Below are 27,213 nucleotides of genomic sequence, written 5' to 3' on the forward strand. Positions count from 1 at the left end.
GTTCTTGTGTCCATATACAGTAGATCAGAGGAAATATGAGATGTCGATGTTAGCCATCTTGGTGGATCCTATGGAATAGAATGAGTGTGTCTCTAATCATGACCATTTTGATGGATGTGTCATGAGTGCAATGCAGTTTGTCACGTTCTCTAAGGTGTCCCATCTTTGTATGGAAACTACCAATGTCTTCCACAGAGGTCATCCATCTAACCAGACTATTAATGTTTCTCCTTCCTCTTGTCTTCCAGGTATCTGATGTAGGATCCGAGAAACTCTTCTCCCCCACTACACCCAAAGGTAGGACTTTTGTTCTTCTATATTCACACTACAAACAATTTCCCCCCTGTGTAGTCCACCATCATCCTTATAGATTACATGTCAATGAACACCAAGGTAGTTTATAACATGTTTTAAATTATGTCTTCTGATTCTGACCTGATTGAGCACAAACCAGAACATCCACATTTGTATATTTTCTTCCCTGTGGAACTGTATTGGGACACCCAACCCGAAGGCCTACATATCTCCCCTTTCCACACCCAACATTCAGGCTCATTAGAGTGGATTCACAGGCTCCGTACCACATGCTCCCAGTCCACAAATGGGAAGGTCCCCCCAGGCTATACAAGGCTTCTGACAGCAGGCCAGACAGTAATGGCGGCCAGGGGCCAGGACAGAGGAGGGATGAGGAGGGAGAGGCCTGAGCCTCTCAGTCGACATAATCACATGTCCACTGGGAATTGACGGAGGGTTTAGGGGTAGTAAGAGGGTAGGAGAGGAGTGCTGCACCTGTACTCAGGCTTAATGGGGAGCTGGTGTAAGGATGTGGAGGGAAGGGTAATGTGAAGGAGGGGAGGGGAGGGGAGGAGGGCAAGGGAGCGGAGGGGAGGGCGGCAGGGGAGCGGAGGGGAGGACAGTCCCCTGGCTGATGAAAGATAGCAGCATGTATCCCATGTTCGCCCAGGGCAGGAACCAGACCCATTAACAGATGCTGCATGATGGATATTTGTGTAAAATGGGGCCATTTTCAGGAGGAGATAGAAAGGGTGCATGTTTGCAGGCCAGCTTGCCCAACCTGTTTTATGCCTGAACAGAAACAGTAAATAACAACTTTCAGACATTACAGTAATGAGCTCGTGATTTTCAAAACAACCAGGGCACATGTCCAGGCCTCAAGTTTGCCACTGTTGTTGTCAGTTTAGATTGTTGTTGTTGGCCTAGTTGCTGGTTTTCACAAGCATGCACATGCAGACACACACACACACACACACACACACTGACTCTCTCCCCCATTCAATCTAGAGAGGGCCTAGCAAGGTCTTGGGGAAATCCTGCTAATGTGAGTCCCATTCCATGTCCAATGCACACCAGGCTGGCCCAGGGATTAGGACCGGAGAATTACATCCATGCAATCCCATCAGCGGTCCTCGCCTGTTTGTCACAGGGATCAATGACACAATGTGTGTGTGTGTGTGTGTGTGTGTGCTCGTGCATGTGTGTGTTTGTGAAAGACTGGCAACAATAAGGGCACCAGATTAGGATTAGGATGAAAAGGGAAAGCCAGGGGACGGCTCTGGCTGGATCATCTGATTCAGTGATGAGTGAGAGGTTATTATCATGTTAGCTGCTACCATTGCACCCAGTCCCTTTGCCAACGTACTGTAATGGATCCTAGTTTTAGGTCCTCTGTGTGTGTTAGTGTGTGAGTGAGTGTGTGTGTATGTGTGTGTGTATGAGTGTGTGTGTGTGTGCATTAATGTGTGGTTCATACATGAATGTGCATGTGTGTGTACGGGTTAGCCAGGCCTGTGTGTAGAATGCAGAGCAGCCTGGGGGATGTTTTTCTATATCTATGTCCCATTACCAGTCTGCCTCTCAGTCCTTAGGGACCAATCTACAATCCTCTCAGCCTCTGATCACTGGGCCTGCACAGCTATTGGCTCCGAGAGATTGGGTGCACTCACACACATACACACACACACACACACACACACAGTTGGTATAGCACTGAAAGTGCTAATGAGCATTTTTACTGATTTCCTGCATTTTGACATTTTGCTAATTTCTGAACATGTCACCTTTTATTAGTCATTTTAGATGAGTGGCATCATCACCAAGCTGCAGTGTTTTGATGGCATGTTTAGGACTATCAGAAGACAGGACAGTCCAACATAGTAATCATTGAAGGCAGTGAACCACAATAATGGCCTTAAAGGGATACTTCGGGATTTTGGCAAGGAGGCTCTTTATCTACTTCCCCAGAGTAGGATAACTAGCGCTAGTGCAATTGCTAACTAGCGTTAGTGCAATGACTGGTATTTTATGATATCTGCTAGAATGTTAGCAGATACCATAGATTTCCAGTCATTGCACTAACGCTAATTAGCATTGGCTCGCGGAACTTCATCTAACTTCCTTCATACAGGACGATTTAGACAAAATCTCGATGTATCCCTTTAAGTAACACTCAGAAATCCTAACAGTTTTTTCCTCATAATTTCCTAGAGCATTTCTTCTTCTCTGTATTACTACCTTCTTCACAGCATCTATGCAGTTTTATTTACGCTATGGAAAACAGAATTGTTCAACCTTCTAGAGTCTGACCTTAGTGCATGACTGCAGTGCTTCCAATGATTAGGTAAGAAGGTTCCGGTAGCTACCAGCTAGCTCCAGTATGGTAAAGGACTGATGTTACCTAACCATTATCAGAGTTGTTGTTTAGCTTCGTCGTGAACTTCCTGAAAATTATTGATTTCTTGGAGGAGAAACACTGTCTTAAAGTCTTGTGTGGGGCTTTGGGGCATTGCATTGATTGAAAGAGATCTGGTTGCAGTTCAGAGTTGACTTTTCTCAGTTCTTGGAAGGCGAATAAAAAGCTAAATGTAGCTGCAGAGCACGTATGGGTCCTGCCACCAGGAGAGGATAAACATACTTTGTGGGTACTTACGAAAGGAGAGAGTGACGTACCACCTACCTCGCAGAAACTGGAAACACAGAGACGCTAGTGAGAGCAGGAAATGTCTGAGGGGAACAGCACTCTAGCTCTCTCACTCTGCCTGGGAGGCCATTTTGGCTCTGTCGTGTCTAACAGGGGTTTTCTGTGAGTGGATAGACAAACCAAATTTGTTCTCTGAGACAAACCAGGGACATCTTGGGATAGGTGGGGGAGAAAGATTGGTGAAAACCCATTTCTGAAGTGGATTTGTGCCCATATAATCCTGATTAATTTTGACCCGTTGTGCTCATTTTAAACAGCGCATTACAGTAAGCGTGAACACAGCGAGCTTCGGGCTAAACCAGGAGCTTAGCGGCTTTGAGAGGCTTAGCAGCAGATGGCATTTTAAGCCGGACTTAATAAATTGTTTCCATTAAACTTACCGGCCCACACATACTGGATTAGGCGAGTGGAACAAAGGAAGGAGAAGAGTGAGCAGAAGAAGTGGAAAAAACACAACAGCCACCACCACCACACACAACTGACTCTCAACCTCTACTGTAACCACGGTTAAAGGTGGTACATGGTTTAGGCTACTACTGCTAGGCTCACGAAGGTGGAATCCACTGTAGTTGGATGTAGGCATCAACTCGTCACGGATGTCAGAGACTAATTTGCTTAATTGACGTGAGGGTAAACAAATAAACAAATGAATAAACCATTTAGCTTCCCCTGTGGAGGATTTAGCCTTGTTTATCATTACCTGTTTATATATAAACACCATACAATACAAACACTGTAATATCCAGAGGATTGGTATTCAGAATAGCTTTTTGTCCTAGTATTTTTCATATCCAGAATTCTCAGTACCATTGTTGAGAACCCATTCCTTGTGGGGCTGAAGCCCCCCCCCCTCTCCCTCCTATGAGCTCATGGTAGCTCTCTAAGCTCTCATTATGTGCTACACAGCCCAGGTTCCCCGTGTCGAATCGCTAATCAAGCGGCCTGTCTGCTCTGCAGCCCTGCTTGCCACTCAATAGGTGCTGAGTGCCCTTTGTTCCTGAAGGCTGCTGTTTGCTGCATGTCAATAACAGGTCTATGGCTTGGGTATAGAGGCCTATAGGCCCACTCCACACACACAGCCAGGAATATAGAATAGAGTCAGTCATACCTCCTGCATACACAAAGGAAAAGAGAGAGAGCAGAGACTAGAGAGGAGAGGGGGAGGTTGGGTGGGTCAGGGGCAGGGAGAACAAGCAGATGAGAGTGTGTTTGTAATGCACCAGACGGCGCTCCTCTGGCCGGGTCATTGTGATGTATTGCTAACTTCAGCGCTGCGGCGGCACAGTGTTTGTGGGCTTTCGCCCATTAAATAATGACCAGCTAATCAGCTTTGCAGGTTGTTGAGTCTGAGTGAAGGAGTGGAGCGAGCGGGTAGGGAGAGAGAGTGGCTGACTGGGCCAGGCAGAGCTGGGCTGGGTTGGGGGCAGACAGGGTGTGTAATAGTGAGAACACAGGGAAGGCTGCAGGGGCTTTCTGTAGCCTACGCAGCCAGATTAGAGGGCTGTATTAAAAGCAGCCGTCACTATGGAGGAATCTAAGCCTGGTAAACCTCATTGCGGTACCTACTCTGATTGGTTTGACGAAGCGCAGCTTGCTGGAAATGCTTTCTTTATCAGGGCCTGATGGCCTGTATTGACAGAACACTTATGTCTTGGCGCTGGGGGGGGGTTGTCATTTGCCACAGACAGACAGTAATGTGTACTGTGCCATGGGGAGCTGGGTTGTTCCAGAAATACCATGCTGCTGCTGGATGTTCTGCCCATAGAATAGAATGATTCTATTTCTATGGTTCCGCCATCACCGCTATCCCCATACTACCACCTCCGTAGGTATTGTCAAACCTGTGCTAAAGCTAATTTGTTTCTCTGATTCAATTACAATTTTAAACAGGAGTAAATCCTTTCAGAATACCCAAGCCCTTAATATGTTTCTCCCTCCCTGTGCTGTCTGTCGCCAGCCGGGGAAAAACAACGTCACTAGAATCAGTGGAAAAACCAAAGCGTGTTTGAGTTTCTTTCTTTATTAATCCCCTCAGCTATTATTGTTCACGGTTATAGGAGAGCTTATGAGCTGGGTGATGATTTGTTTTTGGAGAAAGCGCCTGTTATTAATGCTCCTTTTATTGATAGTACTAATGCTGTTTGTGCAGTCGTCTCTGTCAGAGAGATGAAAATAAATAGAGGGAGTGCTGCGGAGATAAGACACGTGTTTAATTATTAATTGAGCCATTACTGACAGAGATTGCCTTTTTTGATTTAAGGCAGGAAGCTGGCTTCAGGGAGAGAAAAAGCAATTACAGAATTCCCAGCCTGCACTGCAGCTGCCCATTGCTCCGCCGTGCGAGAGCGGAAAAACACACCCTGTCAAACCGCCTTATTCCATAAATTATTTTAATTCTTCTTCAATATTTATAGCGTTTTAAATTAAGATTACATTGTCATGTTCTATTTATAGGGAGTGGCAGGCAGGGAGGCAGGGATGCGGGCGTGCCAACAGGACTAAGCCACAGCCACCGCACCTCCCTGGTCGCTCCTCTCCTCTGCTCTGGAAGCCAACTGGAGGGATTTGTTAGGTTTATAATACAGTTGTCCTGTTTTTCTGTCCTAAATATACTTATTTTTTTTCAATGTCCATTTTCTCTCAGACTTTTCTAGAAGGGCAATTAGTTCCCTTGCAATGTCAATGCTGATATGTCACGCGATCCCATTATTAGTTCCATTAGAAAACTGCCTGCTCTGTGCAATGAAATATTAACTTAGCTCCTGTGTAGAGTTGCGCTATGCTAAGTGGGGACTTGCCGTCCAAACATTGGCCCCGAGCAGATATTTTAGCTACTGCACCTGGTTCGTGTTCAGTAGGCACGAAACTGATTAAAATAGTCCCAAACAGAGTGAAACCACGAGGCTCTATCTAAATGAACCAATATGAAAAGTTCGTTTTTGGTTTGTCCTTGCAAAACGTTTCCCCACTTTTTAATACAGTGCAACTCTAGACAGGAGCTGAAGTCATGCCAGTCCCTGTCATCCCTGTCCTTAAAGGGCACCACCAGGCTGGCAAGAAACCCAACACCTGTCCATCATCCTTATCACTGACTGTCGTCAGTGTCAATGGGTGGTGCAGGGCTGTTGTGACAGAGAGTGGGAGTGTAGTTGAAGGCTTTGTGATTAGGCCTCTCTCTGTGCAGCTGTCTCAGTGGTTCATAGACTGAATATGGATCCAGCTATAGTGCTGCTGAAGAGACAACAGCTAAGGGAGCAATTACTAAGAAGTCACTTGTGGCCACCACTGATCTTTTCTGGGAGGTGGTTTATGAGGGATGTGTGACGTCTGGCCATACAGCTGCCTAGCATATTGTTCAATATATTCTTTTTATCATTGAATGATAAAAGGAATATAATGTATCATCTCAGCTGTGCTTCCTATTTCAATACAGAGTGATATATAGTTTAGTGAGAATTAGGTTTACTACATTGAAACATACAAAACTGTTTTGTGTAAAGCCACTGAGTAGCCTGAGCAGCAGAGCCTGGCTGTGCCTCCTCCTCCTCCCCCCTCTTCCTCCTCCTTCTCCACTCAGACAGAACAGAACTGGTTTAGTTGTTTCAGTGGCCATCTGAGGACCGCTTTGCTCGATCAGCCATTCCCCCTGCCAGTCGAGACACCGGGGGTCAGGGTTAAATGATAAACTGACGCGTAGGAACTCCCATCTTTGTCTTTGTGTGAACTTCTGCCGTCAGCGGCACTGCGCAACAAATCAGGAAAACAGATGTGGCGTTGCCTCGGCTATGACCTCGAGGTGACACTTCCTTACACCTCGGCTGACATTTCTATCTGTGCACACATCACATCAGCCCACGCTCGGATGAGCTCGCCACACACCTCGGTACTGAAGCACACTCTATGAGTAAACGCGAAGCAGGCCCATTTAACCAATGATAGGCTCATGTTTGCGAGACAAGAGGGTGAGATATTGTTTAATATAACGTTTGTTTGCTAGCGTTTGCTCTGCAGCGGCTGGCCACACACTTTGAACAGAGAAAGGATGGTAAGTGGCTGGCTCCTATTGGTGATTAAATCCTTTGTCCTCCCTCAGCAGCTGAGAGTATAGACAGGACATAGAGATAGTAGAAAGAACTCAACCCAACCCTACTTAGCGATGGTCTCCACTGCTCTGTCTGACCGAGCCCCTTTAGGAAGCCCAGTCCTCTCTAACTATGTCACTGTGGCATGGCTAGGCTGTGAGATCAGAGCGTTCCTGATGATGGAAAGGCTCTGCTCTCCCCTGCGGCTATGGGACCAGCTTGTGAGCCATAGAACCACTCTGTCATGTAGACAGAACACTGTCATCTCCATGGAAATTAGCCACCAACCAACTAACCAATCAACCAAACCCATGGGCAGCTCCCTTTAAGTGACCGTTTCAGTAGGGGGCTGATCTAGTGCTTTGGCACCACTCATCTGAACCCAGTATAATCTCTCCTTCTCCAAGAGAAAGACAATCAGCTGCCGAATAGGAAGAGGTATTTGCATTGTTTGTTTGGGAAATGCATGATGGTTTTCTTATCTCTGAAGCTAGTCAGCCTTGAATGTAGAGTGTGCTGTGTGTGTGTGTGAATGCAGCTCGATCCGCTTGCTTTTTCAATCCTTTCTTCCTAGCTACACTTGTTCTGTAAGCTGAGCTGTGTGTGTTTTTTTGCTGCTGTGTTTTGTTTGAAGAAGGTCCCAGCTCCCAGCTCTGTGCTTTTAGCCTGTCTGTGTTGTGCATTCAGAGCCAATGTTGTTTGCAGATGAGGCTGTGAGGCTGTAATGTTCATTGACAAAGCCAGATGGTGGGTGATTGGGGCACACATGCAGCTTGGATAATGTACAATCACTGGCAGAGGACAGTCGGCAGCCTAGATGGATATTACAAACATGCTTGTAATGGATTTTACGTTTTGGGAAGCAGTTCACACAGGCTTATAAAGATTGGAACTCCACAGCCAAGAACAGGATGGAAGTAAAAGGGTTTAAATTCCATGACGAGGCAAGGACATCCATACTCCATACGCTGAGGGAGAGAGCATGCCATACGGATGCTGTGTGAGATGAGAGTCCACACTAGGGAAGTGAGTCCAAATCAAACAGAAATATCAGCCATGGCATATGAAGTATTTTCATAGGAGGCGGGTGGTCCACTTCTGGTGTTTGTACAGTACACTGCTAGCTCTCCCTCAGCACACTCCTCATGTGGTAGCATAAACTGAATGTATGTGTTGCTTTCAGTGCTCCACACAGCACCACACATGTTGGGTGTGGTAGACCCCGGCAATTACCCTAAACTCAGCACATGGCCAAATGAGTAACGAGATATGCACCACTGAGAAGGAACAGTGGGTTTAAATCAAACCCCTTTTTTACCCCCGCCAGCGTCATTAATCGCTCCCCGTGTTTTGTTAAGAGAGACAAGCGGTAATTCGTTCAGACACGGGTTCCGCCTTTGGAAAAAATAATCATGGAGACCATAGTGTGGTTCAAACCCCCCCCCCCCCCCCCCCCCCTCCCAATAATCAAGCGGTCATCTGTTTGGCTGTTGGTTTTGGCTACCACTGGTATTCCCCACGCTGCGGCTCTGGGCCCGGCCGGCTCTGACTGGCCCCCTAATGGCTGCTCACTCTAATGCCCCATTCAGACATCCACAGCAGCGCTGCCTGGTATCAAACCAGACCAGAGAACCTGTAATTCTAGTACTGCTGTGGAGAGGAGGAAGCATCAGGACTGAGAGCCCACTGCTGTTTGCTTTGGGTGGAAATGGAGCAGAGGAGGAGCTTACAGACAGAGTGCCACATCACCTAGGGAGCCCTGAGCACCAGTTATCAAAGGTCAACTATTTTACACAGACACACTTTTATTTTTTAGCTAGATGTTATAGTCTTGAGATGGTTGGATGCTCTTTTTTTTCTTTACTAAGGAGTTCATCCAGATGTGCAGCATTGGTTTCCTCACCTTATTTTGGCCAGCCTAAGATAGAGTAAGTTAGTAAGTATAGTGCTGTGTAACTGTATTATCAGCCCAGGCCCACGGTAGCGGCAGGCTTATCTTGGAGCAGGTGCGGTCGAGGCGGAGCTAGAGGCGACAGGGTCCTCAGAGAGGATGAGCCATCTGTGCCTAAACCCCTTTAAAGTGGTTAAAAAACACTCACAAGTGTGACAGTTTTAGCACAAGCATTAACATACAATCAACTCAGTCATGAGAGAGAGAGAGAGAGAGAGAGACTTTTTACTTTTTGTCTTTCTTTAATGATACATTCTCATTTTCCCCCCCCTTAAAGAAATAACAATACAATATCCCCTGTACTGCATACTCACCTTGCCCTCTACCCCACAATGCAAAAACAACACCACACATCACAATAACCCAAACCTCACCACTTCTACAACCGTATATCCAGACCATCTTCCCCAGTTATACAGACAGCCCCCCCCCCCAACACACCATATCTCTTGAGACATCTCCACACTTTTTATAGAACTCAAATGCCACCTTAAGTCGCGCAGAGACCATCCCATTAAATAATAGTAAAGGGTCTGTTATCCCCCAACCTTTGACCCTGTTCCTCCTTGTTAGCCAAATAGCCAACTTTGCCTGAGCAAACAGAAAATTAAACAACACACATTTGGCCTTTTCCTTATTTGAATACCTGTACCCCATTATAAACATCCCGACAGTTAACTCCACCCCCAACCTCTCACACAGACATTCCAACAGAAACATTAAAGGCATTAACCTGACACACACAGAAAACACATGAATCACAGTTTCACTCATGACACAGAAAGGACACCCTTGTCCGACTCCCGGTTCAACCCGTGCTAACCAGCTGTTAGTGGCCAGGGCTCCATGTAGAATACTCCACTGGAGGTCCCCTGACCTCTTTGGTACTGGGAGTTTGTAGAGCCCCCTCCATCTAAAACCTACCATACTCTCCGCCCCACATACCCCCTGCCACTGATGTGCCTTCACTCCTGTTAGGCTCCTAATGTTCCTTACCTTAATACAGAGGTTGTATAGGGCTTTACCTCCCACCCCCTCAAACACCCCCAGGCTCGGAGTGTTAAAATCTAACAAGTCCTCCAGACCCCCTTGCCAGTCCCCAGTCTCTGCCGTCACCTGCAGTGGCGGAAACATTGGTGGCCCCTCCCCCTTTGTCCGCTCAAACATCCCCCTTACCGGCTCAGACAGTGCCTCCTGGACTTCCCCCAGGAATCTCTCCAGCAGCCTAAGAGATGTTAGTCCTGTTTGTTGTGCTAGGACTTCTGGGGGGGAAGATGCCGCCAGGTTGTTGATTATCAGCACCCTCCCTCCATATGACACTTGGGACAGGAGCCACCTCCACCTGGCCAATCTTGACACCACTGCCTGTGACAGCCCCTTCCAGTTCTTCCTGACCCACCTCTCTGAGCCCAGGTACACCCCAAAATGTTAAGTCCTTCACAACCCCACTGCAAACCCCCTGGAAGCAGATGAGAGGCCCTATCCCCCCATGCCCCACATAACAGAGCTTTGCTCTTGCCCCAGTTTACCTTAGCTGACGAAGCTCCCTCGTACAACTTCAGACTAGTCTCTAGTGCCTGCATATCCTGACTATCCCTGACCATCACAGAAACGTAATCTGCCTACGCTGACACTGCTATGCCTGTCAACACACACATGCCTGTCCAGCACACTCCCTGCAGTCTCCTGCGTAGCAGGCCCAAAAAAGGCTCAACGGCTAGTGTATATAACTGCCCCGATAGAGGGCATCCTTGTCTAATGCCCCGCCTCACCCAAACTGGCCTACTGAGCCCCCCTCCCACCTTGACCATACATGACGCCCCAGCAAACAAGATCTTCATACAGGCCAAAACCCTTTCTCCAAACCCAAACACAGACATTACATTAAACAGATACTCATGGTCCACTCTATCAAAAGCCTTCTCTTGATCTAAGCCTTCTCTTGATCTAAAGAGACCAGTCCAAAGTTCACATTAGAACCTCTCGACAAGTCCAACATGTCCCTGATTAAGAACAAGTTGTCCGTGATTGAGCGTCCCGGTATGCAATATGTCTGGTCCTTGTGTACTATAGAGTCCAGATGAGACTTCAATCTGTTAGCGAGAACCTTGGCAAATATCTTGTAGTCCGTACAGAGCAATGCTACAGGCCTCCAGTTCTTAAGTTCACACAAGTCCCTTTTTTTGGGCAGGTGAGTCCGAGCTGCCTGACGGCAGCTCATCAGCAACTCTCCTACCCCGAAGCACTCACGCAACACGCAAAAGAAGTCCAGTCCAATTATTCCCCAGAATGTTTTATAAAACTCCACTGGGAGTCCATCGACCCTCGGTGCACGGCCGGGGGACATCTTGGTTACGGCCTCTGCCAGTTTATGGGACAACAGGGGAATGTCCATTTCATCCCTCTGTGCCAGAGAGAGCTTAGGGAGTTCTGCCAACAAAACCTGAGCACACATAGGATCACACAGTTCTGCCCTATACAACTCAGTATAAAACTCCACAGTCCGCTCCCGCATCTCCCCCACCACAGAGGTCACCTGCCCATCCGAAAGCCATTGACAATGCATACCCTTGGCTTCACCGCTCTGTCTTTCCAAACCAAAGAAGAAGGAGGTGGGAGCATCCTTCTCCTTGAGCATGGAGAACCTAGCTCTTACAAGTGCTCCCTTTGCTTTAACCTGGAAAACGCTCAAGTTCCCCCAATACTCTCCTAGCCTCTGAGGATGAGAGAGCTGTATACTGTTGATAGAAAAGCCGAATTTGGACTTATCCCACAATTGACTCAGAGACTCATACTCTAATAATAATAATAATATGCCATTTAGCAGATGCTTTTATCCAAAGCGACTTACAGTCATGTGTGCATACATTTTTACGTATGGGTGGTCACAGGGATCGAACCCACTACCCTGGCGTTACAAGCGTCATGCTCTACCAATTGAGCTACCCCCACCTTTCCTAAAAAGTCTGGAAGCCTTAGCAAAAAGTGGCATCTTGTAAGAGCTTTACATTAAACTTCCAAAAGGATGCCTGCTGAGGCCCTGGTGAAATAGACAGCTGAGCCATGGTTATGTGAGGATCCGAAAAACCCACCAGGAGAATGGTAGCGCCCAACAGCCTATTGCTCTGATTCATGGACATATAAAATCGATCAAGCCGGGCTGCACTCACCCTAGCACCAAAGACCTTCACCCATGTATACTGTCTTGTGTTGGGATGTCTAGTTCTCCAAACATCCACTAGGTCAAACTGATTAATGGTGTCCCTTAACACCCCCACTGAGTCTGAATGAGGCTCCTCCCCATTTCTGTATTTCGTAAAATCCATCATACAATTCCAGTCCACGCCGACCACCAGTGTCTCCTCAGGCGCTACCTATGAGAGTTCCTGTCTAAGACACCCAAATAGAAGCCCCCTCTCTCTCCATGTGTTAGGCGCATACACATTTATAAAGACAAAACCCCTGCTATTAATTTCTGCTTTTACTACAAGCAGTCTACCACTACACACCTCTTTTGAGGAGCACATTTTTACAGACAGACCCGGTACAAAAAGGACTGCCACCCCTGCACTAACATTTGTCCCATGGCTCAGCACACTTGCCCCTTGCCACCAGAGCCCCCAATCAACTTCATTCACCACATCACTATGCGTCTCCTGCAGAAACAACACCTGTACTTTTTTTTGTTTTACATTTTCACCCTACACACTCCTCTTTCCCGCATCTCTGGCGCCATTAATATTAAGCGAGCCTACCCAAAGAGTCTCCATAAGAAGTAGGAGAAAAGCCAGCGAAGAAAGAGACCAATAGCAAAGCTCAAAAAGCCCCAGTGCCAGAAAGAGACCCATTTCGTCAACCTAAACCATTTCCTCGGTGAGAGGACACCATGCCCCTCATTTTTCATAGCATGTTGTACTGATCTTACAAACTTTCCCGGATCGCAAAAAAAAAGCCTCAAGATTAACTTTTTTCCCCTTAGTCTCATTCAGGAACCTTGACAGTTCCCTCACCGTGTACTTTGACCCCTCTGACTGACTGTCAGCTCTGGACCCATTGAGGAGGAGTCTGAAAATAAATCCTCCTCATCGTCCTCTTCCTCAGACCCACCCTCATCTCCATCTCCCAACCTGACCACCTGACCTTTCTTGGTGCCTTTGACCACACCAGCCTCTCCCTTCCCACCTCCTTTCTTCTCCCCCTTTTTCCTCTTCCACTTGACACCCTCCTCCACCCCCCCCAGTCGCTTACCCTTCCCCACTATACTCTCCTCATCCACTAGCATAACCTGACTAAGCCCAGCCTCAGCTACACCACCATCCATAACATGACTAGACCCAGCCTCATCTACACCACTATCCATAACATGACTAGACCCAGCCTCATCTACACCACCATCCATTACATGACTAGACCCAGCCTCAGCTACACCACCATCCATAACATGACTAGACCCAGCCTCATCTACACCACCATCCATTACATGACTAGACCCAGCCTCAGCTACACCACCATCCATAACATGACTAGACCCAGCCTCATCTACACCACCATCCATAACATGACTAGGCCCAGCCTCATCTACACCACCATCTATAGCATGACTAGGCCCAGCCTCATCTACCCCACTATCTGTAGCATGACTAGACCCAGCCTTAGCTACACTACCATCTGTAGCATGACTAGGCCCAGCCTCTGCTGCCTGCATCTCATGGCCCCCTACATGTTGACCTCGATTTCCCCAAGGGGTAGAAAGATTCCACTAGCAATGAATCCTACCCACCAAATTTGCTATTTTCATGAACACAACCACAGCTTTGTTCCTAGTACATATGGAAATTAAAAAGGTTTATGAATGACTTTTTGGAGGGTTACTGTCAAAATGATTTACTAAATATTAAAAAATAGACATCGATGACGGGCGCTGCGGGTGTGTCCGGTACGCTAGTGCTGGCCTGTCTACTCTGGTGCTACCATGAGTCTTGACCCAGTTCCTCAGGCCTCGTCAGCACAAAGTGTGTGTATGTGTGTGTGAGTGTGTCAGTGAGCACTCAGAGCTGTGTGTGTTGCAGCAGGGAGGCAGTCCACAGCAGCCCCACAGGTCAGGGGCTGGGCCTTGTCTCCATTTTTATTTTTCTTGACATGACTCCCTGCCCTCTGCTCACTCTCTCCTCTCCTCTGCCTTATTAACTTCCCCTCTCTCTCTCCCTCCCTCCCTTCTTCCTGCCTCTCTTTCCTCTCTCCCTCTGAGTGTGTATCTTTGTCTCTTGTTATCCCTCTTGCGCTCCATGGCAGCACTCTAATTAAGAATGATTGATTGGGTGCTAGGACACACTGGGAATATATGCTAACCTGATACACCAGCGTATTCTCACCCTTTTTGTGGTTTGTGTGGAGGACATGGGGGATCCCAAATGGAGCGACGGCAGAGGAGGCTTTGTGTGTTTGTCTAGTTAAGCTCTACATGAGAGCTATTCTAAACATCTGCACCGTAGCCTTCTAACTATGTCATCAGCTTTGACAAGGGAAGAGATTCATAGCAGCTAAAGGGGCTTTCTTTCTTCCCCTCTCTCTGTGTGCCATTTAGAAACGTCACCTCCATTAAAATGTCTTAAGCTCTGACTAATAAAGATTGGAGCTATTTTCTATTTTCTGCTGAGATTGACTTATTTTGCACATATGGCAATTAGAGGAGGTGTCCCATCTCCATCTGCAGTCCTAGCCTAATGGTAAACCACCCCAGGAGCAGCTTAGCACTGGTCACACTGTGAACAGAATCCTCATATAGGCTTGGTGTTGATTGCATCAGTCTGTCTGTCTACTGGACAGCTTGTGTCCTTAGGGGGACAGCATTTGAAACCTCGGGCACTTTAAATCACATCTCATGGGGGTGCTATCTATAGAGAAACAGTCAATAAAGGTTTAAGCCCCCCCCCCCCCCTACACTGGTCTGGTAGATAGGGTTACTGCTAGCCTCTAACATAGGATGATAAACAGTGGGTGTATTTATCATGGAAACTCATATTAACTGTCTGGAAGTGTTGTTATATGAAATCAATAAATGTGCATTCTTCTTATTCTGTTTTCGTCGATTATAAACTGTATTTATTTTTATTTCCTTTGATTACCCATTTGTTTTGTCTCAGACGCTGTATGTGTCCTGTGCACAAGCCCATCCAGTAGGCATATGTCCTCTGTAGCTCAGCTGGTAGAGCACGGCGCTTGTAACACCAAGGTAGTGGGTTCGATCCCCGGGACCACCCATACACAAAAATGTATGCACGCATGACTGTAAGTCGCTTTGGATAAAAGCGTCTGCGAAATGGCATATTATTATTATTATTATCTTTTGCATTTAGGAGCTAGGCCTATCTGTTTCCGAGAACATCACACTAAAATACCATGACGTATATGCTTTGGGATTCTTGGGCAAATGCAATGTGACACACCAGTGGGGATGTTCAACTGGAAGCAAGAATGCATTCGTGAAGGATGGACCATTGACAAGCTCTAATAAGTACATAGTATTCAGGCAGTGGTCTACAGGCTCTGATCATAACAGTAGAGAACAGAAGGCTGGGCCTGTAATAACACCAAGGTAAAACATGTAAACATGACAGAAACTTGCAACAGTTTATGGATGATCTAGTTCCAACTGATGACATCATAGTTGATTTAGATTTTTAGCTTAGCTTTCACTAAGAAGGTTGCTGTACTAGTATTTTACTGGATAAGAATCAATTTCTTTAAGAATTTGCATAAAACAGGTGGGAATCTACATCAACATCTTGTCTAGAACCCACAGTCCAATTCAAGCGAATTGACACAGTTATCTGGAAAGCACTTGACGAAACTCGATCTTGCACAAAGTATTTATCCTACCCCTTCATGGTTCTGAACATCTATGGCCGCAAACGTCAAAACATTGAATGATGTATGACAAATGGTGAAGAGCTGTCAACCTCCCAATTGTTGCTTTGTTTTTGTGGTGGAGAGGGGAGAACGGTTAGGCTATTTACTGAAATGAGTGGAGAAGAACAACATGCAGGCTCTTTCAGCTCCCTGTCATGCCACTTGGGATCTGTTGAAGGATTTTCATTCAGCCATTTCCTTCCATTGAAAAGTAATCAGTTAGTCACTGGAAGATAATATTATATCCACTAAGTGCCGTGGGCTAGTTGCAGGTTCATGCTTGAACTGACGCTGGAGAGTACCTTTATTTACATTTCCGATTCCCCAGAAAAAACATATCTTACAAACACATCTCTGCTGAGACTTGAAGCTTGAAGATGATGTTTTCTCTCTCTCTTCTTTTTTCTGTCCTGTTTTTCCCTAGTTTCTTTGTGGCTTTTAAACCATGCTGGCGGTCCTAATAGAGGATGCTTTCCTGCAGGGCAACAAAGCAGTATTGTTGAAAATGTTGAGGCATTATGTAAGCCTAAATAAAGCTGCCACGCTGCTAAAGAATTACAGCCCACACTGAGCTCTGTTGTGCCCTGTAGAGAGACTGAAAAAGTCTAGAAGGTATCGGAGAGGCAGGAGGCTTGGTTGGGGAGGCTTGGTTGGTTTATTGCTTGGTTGGTTGTCTCTCTCCACTGCACCATGATGGGGAATAGGAGTCCGGGGCCTTTATTAGAAGTGGCAGGCGTTGTCTCCAGTCATCAAGATAATTGGGGTGCTGCGTCCGCTCCTGTAATCAATCGAGACAGCTGCCGCCGCTGCGTTCGAGTCCAGTGGGCAAGCGTGTCGTGCTAATTAATGGAATGATAAGGCCAGTGCGCTCAGCCCAGCTCAGAGCCGCACCACACATCACAAACAACTTTCGGATATGTTTTTTTTTTCTCTGCGAAATTCACCCTTGAAGTTGATAGCTGTTCCTCCCGCTGTATATCTGTCCACACATTCCCCAGGGCAACTGCCTTAGTCAGGGGTCAACGGCGGTGAAAGGGGACACATTCCAGGCTGCAGGGTGGCCTGTGTGTGTCAGATGAGCCATTAGACTTGAGCTTTATGTTGAAAGGCTCAAAGATGTCATCCGCCTTTTTTCTTCAGGAAGTCTCAGTGGCACTGACCTCAAACGACCCGAGGGTCTTCATATGAGGCTGGGAGTGATGGGCACGCTGAAGCACGTGGCCACTCTGCAACAAAGCAGTACTGTGGGGATGAACCCTGCTGGGTTTTGGGGTAGGGAAGGGGGTTGAGGGAATCCTTCTGGAACTTTTAATGAAAGTTTAGAGTGGCACTTGGAACAATAGTATGGTTTGGGCACCACTGAAGCACATGGCTTGGACCAGATTTTGGCTAGTCAGCACATACAGGCATCCATATTTACACCCGCTAATCTGAATCTGTACCATCCCTTTCAACAGCAATCACATGTGCCACAGGAGACGATGGCATATGCCTGGTGCGCCATATGGCCATATGGGTTTGAATCTAGGCCCAGCATACAGAAACAGAGACACTGATTCATACCAGACAGGGCTGCCAGCCCAGCTCTTCCAAATTAACATTAGGTGCTCACAATTGATGTGCAGGCTTTGCAGTTTAACACCCATCCTATTCTGTTGCCATTCAAGTTATTTTGTCAGCTGCAATGGAAATAACTAATTGAAACACGCCAGCTGTCCCCACTTTCTAGCTACAGTTGAAGACGGAAGTTTACATACACTTAGGTTGGAGTCATTAAAACGTGTTTTTCAACCACTCCACACATTTCTTGTTAACAAACTATAGTTTTGGCAAGTCGGTTAGGACATCTACTTTGTGCATGACACAAGTAATTTTTCCAACAATTGTTTACAGACAGATTATTTCACTTATAATTCACTGTATCACAATTCCAGTGGGTCAGAAGTTTACATACACTAAGTTGACTGCCTTTAAACAGCTTGGAAAATTCCAGAAAATGATGTCATGGCTTTAGAAGCTTCTGATAGGCTAATTTACATAATTTGAGTCAATTGGAGGTGTACCTGTGGATGTATTTCAAGACCTACCTTCAAGCTCAGTGCCTCTTTGCTTGACATCATGGGAAAATCAAAAGAAATCAGGCAAGACCTCAGAAAAAAAATTGTAGACCTCCACAAGTCTGGTTCATCCTTGGGAGCAATTTCCAAACGCCTGAAGGTACCACGTTCATCTGTACAAACAATAGTACGCAAGTATAAACACCATGGGACCACGCAGCCGTCATACCACTCAGGAAGGAGACGCGTTCTATCTCCTAGAGATAAACGTACTTTGGTGCGAAAAGTGCAAATCAATCACAGAACAACAGCAAAATACCTTGTGAAGATGCTGGAGGAAACGGGTACAAAAGTATCTATATCCACTGTAAAACGAGTCCTATATCGACATTTTTTAAAATTTATTTTATTTCACCTTTATTTAACCAGGTAAGCCAGTTGAGAACAAGTTATCATTTACAACTGCGACCTGGCCAAGATAAAGCATAGTAGTGCGATAAAAACAACAACACAGAGTTACATATGGGGTAAAAAACATAAAGTCAAAAAATACAACAGAAAATATATATACAGTGTGTGCAAATGTAGCAAGTTATGGAGGTAAGGCAATAAATAGGCTATAGTGCAAAATAATAATAATAATAACCTGAAAGGCCGGTCAGCAAGGAAGAAGCCACTGCTCCAAAACCGCCATAAAAAAGCCAGACTACGGTTTGCAACTGCACATGGGGACAAAGATCGTACTTTTTGGAGAAATGTCCTCTGGTCTGATGAAACAAAAATAGAACTGTTTGGCCATAATGACCATTGTTATGTTTGGAGGAAAAAGGGGAGGCTTGCAAGCCAAAGAACACCATCCCAACCGTGAAGCACGGGGGTGGCAGCATCATGCTGTGGAGGTGCTTTGCCGCAGGAGGGACTGGTGCACTTCACAAAATAGATGGCATCATGAGGAAGGAAAATGATGTGGATATATTGAAGCAACATCTCAAGACATCCGTCAGGAAGTTAAAGCTTGGTCGCAAACGGGTCTTCCAAATGGACAATGACCCCAAGCATACTTCCAAAGTTGTGGCAAAATGGCTTAAGGACAACAAAGTCAAGGTATCGGAGTGGCCATCACAAAGCCCTGACCTCAATCCTATAGAAAATGTGTGGGCAGAACTGAAAAAGTGTGTGCGAGCAAGGAGGCCTACAAACCTGACTCAGTTATACCAGCTCTGTCAGGAGGAATGGGCCAAAATTCACCCAACTTATTGTGGGAAGCTTTTGGAAGGCTACCCGAAACGTTTGACCCAAGTTAAACAATTTAAAGGCAACGCTACCAAATACTAATTGAGTGTATGTAAACTTCTGACCCACTGGGAATGTGATGAAAGAAATAAAAGCTGAAATAAATAATTCTCTCTACTATTATTCTGACATTTCACATTCTTCAAATAAAGTGGTGATCCTAACTGACCTAAAACAGGGAATTTTTACTAGGATTAAATGTCAGGAATTGTGAAAAACTGAGTTTAAATGTATTTGCCTAAGGTGTATGTAAACCTTTGACTTCAACTGTATCTTGGCTGCCTCTCCCTGTCCATTTCCCATTAACATCTCTGAGTGATTTCACAAAGCATTGCCTTGGCCTCCCACTAAATGCCATTCCAAATGCTCCCAGGCATATTAAATAGAGTGAGGAGGAGGAAACTGACCATCGCAAATTTTGCTGTGATTTGATTATTAACCTGACGATTTGCCGCTACTCTGCAAGCCTGTCTCCCATTCATTCATTATCCTCCAAAATGATTTTATCAAATCACTCTGCCTCTTTCTTGTTCTCTTCATGTAACCCAGAATGCCTCACAGGCAGCCAGGCAGCAACAAGGTGTTGATTTCCAAGACTCCATTTGGTTTTCTGTCTCCTGCGATTATCTGTTTTAGTCATCATCCACAGCCGCTCAGTCAGTCATGAGCTAGAGCTAGCTAGGCCTTGGCACAGACATACACTGGAGAGATAAAAGAAAAGAAGAAGCCAACTTTGTGAATTCCACTACTGACAAACAGGAGAGTTTCCTATTGAACAGAGCCAAGCTGGAAGGGAGATCAAGGTGGCGTGTCCTACAGTACCGTCTGCATCCTCCAACTTCTTCAGGAGACTCCTCGTTTTATGTATTTATTTGTCTTTTTTGATATATCCTCTTCTTCTGAGCGTCCCTGACTGTTTATGTTCTGGCAATGCGATGTAATGTGAGCGAACCGCAGCGTTTGCCTTGTAAATGAGAACTCCTGGTGGGCGAGGTGACTGTGGTGACTGGGGTGGCTTGGATCTCTACTCTTTTTCTCTCAGCGCAAAGCTGCAATGGCCTCTGGTCATGTTGCGGATAATTTACATACTTCCATGTCTAATCTTAAAACTGCATTTGCATACAGGTTTATTTCCTCCCTCTCTTGGTTGTACTGCGGTGGCCAGGTTATTCATACATGATTGATGGTTTTGTGGCGACTGAATTAGAACATGATTTAGATCTCTGATCCAGAGGGACGTTGGGTTCGTTTGCAGGTGGCCATCCCTGTTGTGCCTGAATTAAATGGCAAAGCATTGACAATGGATTCTATTCTATACTTTACAAGTCACCCTGCATTTGGGTATCTAGTAAAGTAAACAAAGACATATGCAAAAATAATAATTATATGCGCACACAGTAGAACTGCTTTGGTTCTCAATGGTCTGTTTTTGTTTCATTCAAATCCTCTTGAATTGTTTATTGTCATGCACAACCTCTTATGCACAACCTATTCTCCCCAAGGGGCAAAATGGTTTATGTGAAGTAAGTCATGCACAACCTGCATTTACATATAAAACATCCAAGCCTCATCAACTATCAGTCAATCTACTCAGAGTAACATAATGGTCTCTCTGAGGAGAAGCGGTGGTGTCATGATGGACCATCTTATCCTTTATTGATGGCCCCGGTTGCTGGCAGCACAGACCATCTGGCCTCCCTCTGTCTTTCTTTCAGTGTAGAGGGACAGAGGGAGGGATGGAGAGAGAAGAGGAGTGGAGAGGTCTGCATCACAAATGGCACCCTATTCCCACCCTATTCCCACCCTATGCGGGCCCTGGTCAAAAGTAGTGCACTATATAGGGAATAGGGTGTCATTCAGGACACAATCGAATGGTGGCCAGCTCTCCAGATGTTCCAGGGGCACAGAGGGTCAGATGTGAAGGGTATCAGAGACAGGACAGCTGTGGAGCGACACACGGGTCACAGAGGTCACCCACATCCCCGATGGACACATCAGTCATCGAGGGGGCGTCCCTTGGCCTGTCGTCCGTCTGGTGTCCCCTCCTCCCTCCCTTTATTGTCCCCTCCCTCCATCCATCCCCTCAGTGCCACACCAGGCACGTGTACATAAGGGTTAAATCCCCTGAGTACACAGGCCACAGGAACGACTTAAAAAAGATCAATAGTGGCCTGAAATGTCATCTGGTGAACAGTGATGTCAACACTCCCCAAGGGAGTGTCACTGTCAACTCGTGCACTAACTGGGCCTGGGAGGTTCACAGTAGGGCTGTCCTCAAGCCTGGTTCTATCTCCATCTGTTACCATGTTGTACCATGCATGACAGGTTGTTTTCGTGGCATTTTTTTCTCCCCTTTTCATGGCCTAATTTGAATGACTATCTATGATGTTTATTAGTACAGCTTGACTTTCCTACTGTATGAAGGTGTGGGATTTTTCAGAAAAAGAATATGTTGTCCTGAGAGAAAAAGGAGAAGTGAAAACCTGACAGCTGTGATTGACTGTGGAAGTATAGTTGACAGTTGTCAGATTCAGTTGCGAGGAGAGCTGTTAGTTGCTTTGGGCGGTGACAGTGTTACCAGTTGAAATGTTCTTGTAACCACATTAAGCCCTGTGATGAAACATGTCAGAGAAGACTTCCTGTCACTTGGGGACCACCAGGCCTTTTGTTTAACTTCAGACAGAAAGACAATCTAGAGTTGTTATGGGATTGGTATATTCTCAGCAATAACAAACAATGTTTTCCGTTGATTGTTCACTTCTCATGTCTGTTTGTTTGTTGTAGGGGGATTGTGTATATAGCTATGAATTTACAAGGGTATTTCAGAACTCCAAGGCATATGCCCAACACAGTATGAAGCAGATAGAAGCTGAGAGCCAAATATGATAGCATACCATTTTACCATCAGCCCCTAGGCAGACCAGACAGTAATAGGGGTTGTTATGTCACCATCTTGCCTTAAACAGTGATTTTTAATCAGATCCTGGTGCCCTTCATTAGAATGAGAAGGTAAATGGCAGCCCTGGCTGTGTGTGTATGCGTGCGTGCGTGCGTGGGTGCATGGTTGTGTGTGTATCTGTGTGTGCGCATACATGTGTGAAGTGGACTACCCCTCCCTCGGCCTGGTCTAGTCTGGCGAACTGTTTTAATGAGGGGATAAAGAGGCTCTGTCCCCCCCCCCCGCCTCCATTACACCCCATTATAATCATCATTAAGATAACCCACCACCACTCATTGTGTCCTCAGTGTTACAGCCTCAGCCGTCCTAGTGGCTAGACTCTAGCAGCAACACTGCTGCCTTCAGTTCCTCCACAATGTGTCTAGGGAAGAGAGGGGTTTCCACGGCAACATCAGTGAAGGGCGACATTTCGACAGAGAATTATTTGCCTTTCTCTCTCTGTCTCCTGTTTTTGCTCTCTCGTTTTCTCTCTTTCGCTCTCTCTCTCTTTCTCTCTCTCTCTCCCTCTCTCTCTGAGACAAGGCCCCCACCCAGACAAGGTATCCTTATTCCAGACCAGATTTTTATAATAAAGCTGTATTATTATACCCAGACCTGAATTCGTTAGGAAAGTCGTGACACCTTTGCCTCCCCCGCTGCTCCTGTAAAGTTGAAGGGGGAACGTGTTTAAAATCTCCATACAGCGTTTTATTACCTTTTATGGGCGTTTGAATCCTTGGAAGATTAAGCGGGTTCTAATAAGCCCTGGATATTCCATCTGCTCTGAGGCTCTGAGCTGAGAGGAGCTGAGCTCTCACTGGCTGCTAAAGGCTAGCTCTCATTTGGCTGCTCTCTGCAGCGCTGTGCTGTGCCCATGGAGCTGTTTAATTGAGGCTCTAGTAGGCCTTCTTGAATCTGCTGCATTAGAGGCAGAGATTAGAGATGCTTAAAGGGCCATTCTCTCCTTGGCTCTTGTCTCCCTCTATCTCAATCTGTCACTCTCCATTTGCTCCTTCTCTCTTTCATATTTGTCTCAAGTGATATTTCTGTATTCAGAGGGATTCCACTTGCTCCCTGCTGCTTTGCTCATTTGAAACCTATATTGTAGGTTTACTGCTGCTACCACTGTCTTGTTTAGTAATATTGTATTCACCCTGCATTTTTAAATTTAGCTGGCTGTGGTCAGGAAGAGATGATGAAATATGCCATTATCACTACTAGCACTTGTTCTGTCATCCACCATTTTCTCGAGGGGTGCTTTTTGTCAATAGACTCCAATTAAATTCTCCTTGAGATGTATCTTTTTCTGTGGCATTAGTTACATTGTAGCCCATTAAATTGTTATGCTCTCGGTATTAAACATGGCAATTCTGTGGAATGCTCTTCATTATAAAGGCTCCTTGTCTTCCCAGGGACAGATGAATTGGCTGTGATGAAGTGGCTGGCTATGTTCAAAGTGCTTGGCTAAAGCTTTAGAAATCCCTTGAAAGATCTGGGGGAGGGAGAACCAAAAAGCCCATGATAAGGGGCCATGATCTCTTTTCACAGCACAATTGAAACATAATTATTTCATGCCAGATTGTGTGCTCAGCAAAGCCCTGAATCGGAGCGGCATTTAACTTTAATTAGGTGTGATTTATTCATACTGACTGGATCGCTCGCAGAAATGTGATCATCTGATTATAGTCAAGCATGAAAATGACCTGATTAAACACTTCATGAAACCTAGAAAGAGAAAGAAAAAGGGAACCTTGGGTAGAAGAAGTGTAGTGGCAGTAAGGTGAGGGAGGGAGTGGGAGGGACCCACATACCACACATAGTTCTCTATAACTGTTAAACAGACACTTCTCCAAGCTTTTTCATTACACCAGGCAATGGTGAACCGTACCAAGAAATAGGTTGAATTCTAATAAGGAAAACATTTATAGTTGTTATGGTGGATGCTTTCAAACAGGTGTATTTCTACCTCCTCCCTTAACGTTTGTTTTTTCTTTGTCTATGCAGGTGTGTCAACGAATGAGAATCCCGAGTCCAAGACTGTCAGCTCGGCCAAAGTATCTGGGCTCCAGCGTAGCCAGGAGCAGAGTAACGAGGTGTCCTTCACCCCGCGTGTGTCCAGCCCCACCCCGGCCTCCCCGCCTTCGGGCTCCCCTGCCCCAGCTGCCACCGCGGCAGCCCCCCCTCAGCCACTCCCCAAGGCGCAGCTCACCTCCCCGCCCCCCCTCCTCATCAAGAGAGAGTCGGACCGGGCGCCGCCCATCCCCAGATTCCCCACCCCTCCCCTGCTGAGGGCCCAGCCCCACCCTCTCCAGGAGCACCGGGTCCCTGTCTCGCTCCCTCCCCCCCAACTCCAACATCAAGCCAGGCCTCTCATCAGCCACCAAGTGCACCAGCATCACCCGCTGCATTACAACAGCTTGCACGACATCAGGTACAGTAGGACCACATCTGATCCGTATACTCTGGGTCTGTTTAGTTATGTCTGATCCGTATGCTCTGGGTCTGTTTAGTTATGTCTGATCCGTATGCTCTGGGTATGTTTAGTTATGTCTGATAGGTATGCTCTGAGTCTGTTTAGTTATGTCTGATTATTATGCTCTGGGTCTGTTTAGTTATGTCTGATCATTATGCTCTGGGTCTGTTTAGTTATGCCTAGCAATCTTCTTATGCTCTATACCATGTGTCAAACTCATTCCACAGAGGCCGAGTGGTTGCGGGTTTCCGCTCCACCCTTGTACTTGTGTTAATTATGAATTAAGGTCACTAATTAGAAAGGAAATCCCCTTACCTGGTTGTCTAGGTCTTGATTGAAAGGGAAAACCCAAAATACGCAGACACTCGGCCCTCCGTGGAATGAGTTTGACACCCCTGCTTTATACCTTGCTGATATGATATAATATGATACAATTCCTTTTATATTGTCTACTCAAGTGGAAATTCAGGTCAGCACATCACACATTCTCAGCATTTACAGATGCAGCTTCCAGTCATGTAATAAACCAACAGAAATTCACTGAATACACAATCTGTAACTCATTGCTGACAAGGTCTTTCTCTTTCTCTGTCTTCTCTAACATTACAGTCACAGCGGCAGCAGTGCAGGCCTCCCCAAACACCACCACCTGCCCCCCTCACCACACCACCTGAGCGGCCTCCCCTCCTCCACCCCGGCCCTGCCCCTGTCCATAGCCAACCTTTCTACCTCGCACTATTCCTCCCTGCGAAGCCCGGCCCATCGCCATCCGGCCATGTTCGCAACCCCCGCCACACTTCCGCCACCTCCGACCTTACCCACCAACAGCCTTGTGGTCCCTGGGCACCCCGCTGGCACCCCCTACCCAGGTAACACTGCCCTCCTGCCCGCTCTGGCTGCAAGGCTAGACTGTCTCTAACATTAAGTAGCAATTCATCCAAAGTAACAATCTTATACTGTGATTTCCAAGTCAATTGTTGCAGAAATAAATGTAAACCCAACTGCACAGTACAAGCTTCCAAGTACAGCGGGAATAAATTAAGTGATTTATGTAACATTAAGTAGGAGTTAACATGCCAGGTTACATGATCCTGTAACAAGCGCTGTAACCATTCAATTATAATTGTATGATGTGGTAAGTGAACTTATTTATTACAATTTCACATGCACTAAAGGAGGGAATAATGGTTAGATAAAAGACTATATTAAATAATCCCATTACAAATAATAAAGGCATTTGAAATATGTTGATGCCCCTCCATGTTACTTTAACTATGGTAGAGATTTATAAAGTCGAAACAATATTAGCCTGCATTTGTAGACACGGCACCCCTTTGTTAGTTCTATTTTAGTCATCTGGGTTTGGAGTGAAATGCCAGAGGATCTTTTCTCCTCCACACTGCATGCTGTCAACTACCTGTTCTCTTATGCCAGGTCAGGGGGAGGTCATGTTAGATAAGACGTAAGACTTTCATGTTAAAGCTACCCTTTTGTTCTTCTATTGTGTAAATGCTGTAATGTTTACACAGTATTGAAATATGTCAAATGTAGACGAATTGTATCTTTATATGACTTTGTCTCTGTATAAGAGAAATTATTGGTTGTTGTCAATTATTCTTTATTGATACTATTTGAATGTTTATTGTACTGTAATAGACATTTAAAGTAATAATACTAGGAGTAGCTAGAATATGTAGCATTGAGATCTAAGACAGAGTGGAGGGAGAGTCTGCTGTGTTGTCTGCTGAGGTGACTCTTGGTTCTCTCTTGTCTTTAGATACCAGCCTGTTGATATCATTCAACCAACCAATCATGTATTGCCAGCCTCATTCGGGGATTCTGATTGGCACATTGTCACAGGCAACTCTCTTACCACCACCAATGAGTTCTCACGTAGAAAACCCTCACAGCATGAGCTGGAGAAACAGAGAATGCCAGGTGACTATTTTTTCTTCTCTTCTACCCCTGTTGTTAAGACTGACTGGCGCCGTGCCTTTCTTGTGTCTCCCTTTTTTCCCCCCTTTTCTCGCTCTCCTTTCTTGCAGAGCATGACCTCCTGCGGCAGGAGCTGAACAACCGCTTCCTGGTTCAGAGTTCAGAGGGGCGGAGCCGGGGGCCGTCCTCCGCAGGGTCCCCGCTGGCCCCTGTGTCGCTCCTGAGGGGAGCGTTTCACCAACACCAGCACATGCATCAGCACCAACACACCCACCAGCACACCTTCACGCCCTTCCCGCCCAGTCTGCCCCCGGCCGCCATCATTACTCCGCCCACCGCACCCCCCATGGTGCGTACCCCAGCCAGAAATGTGAGGATAAGTAAAGCTCCCATATACAGTACCTCAACCCCCCCCCCCCCCCCCCCCTTCCTTGTCACCCAAATCGCCAAACGACCCCCCTGGTCACCCCTCTCCAGTACCCTCCCAACTGATAGGGCCAGAGCCTGCCCTCCTTCCCCAACCAACCATATGCTATCCATTCCCCCTTCAGCTGGTTGGGTCTCTTGGTCCTCTGCA

At 46.3% G+C, this 27,213-nt stretch overlaps 1 pseudogene across 1 annotated transcript in view; it reads left to right on the forward strand.

Moving 5' to 3' along the window:
- The first annotated feature begins 246 nt into the window (after positions 1–246).
- LOC311141301 (autism susceptibility gene 2 protein-like) overlaps positions 247–27,213 on the forward strand; it is a 41,940-nt pseudogene continuing 14,973 nt past the window's right edge. The window contains exons 1-4 of the transcript XR_014615524.1: positions 247–297; positions 24,233–24,659; positions 25,311–25,570; positions 26,747–27,006. The product of XR_014615524.1 is annotated as an autism susceptibility gene 2 protein-like (transcript). The remainder of the gene's footprint in view (positions 298–24,232; positions 24,660–25,310; positions 25,571–26,746; positions 27,007–27,213) is intronic.

Source organism: Coregonus lavaretus, assembly GCF_964263955.1.
Source record: "Coregonus lavaretus genome assembly, chromosome: 14".
NCBI lineage: Eukaryota > Metazoa > Chordata > Actinopteri > Salmoniformes > Salmonidae > Coregonus > Coregonus lavaretus.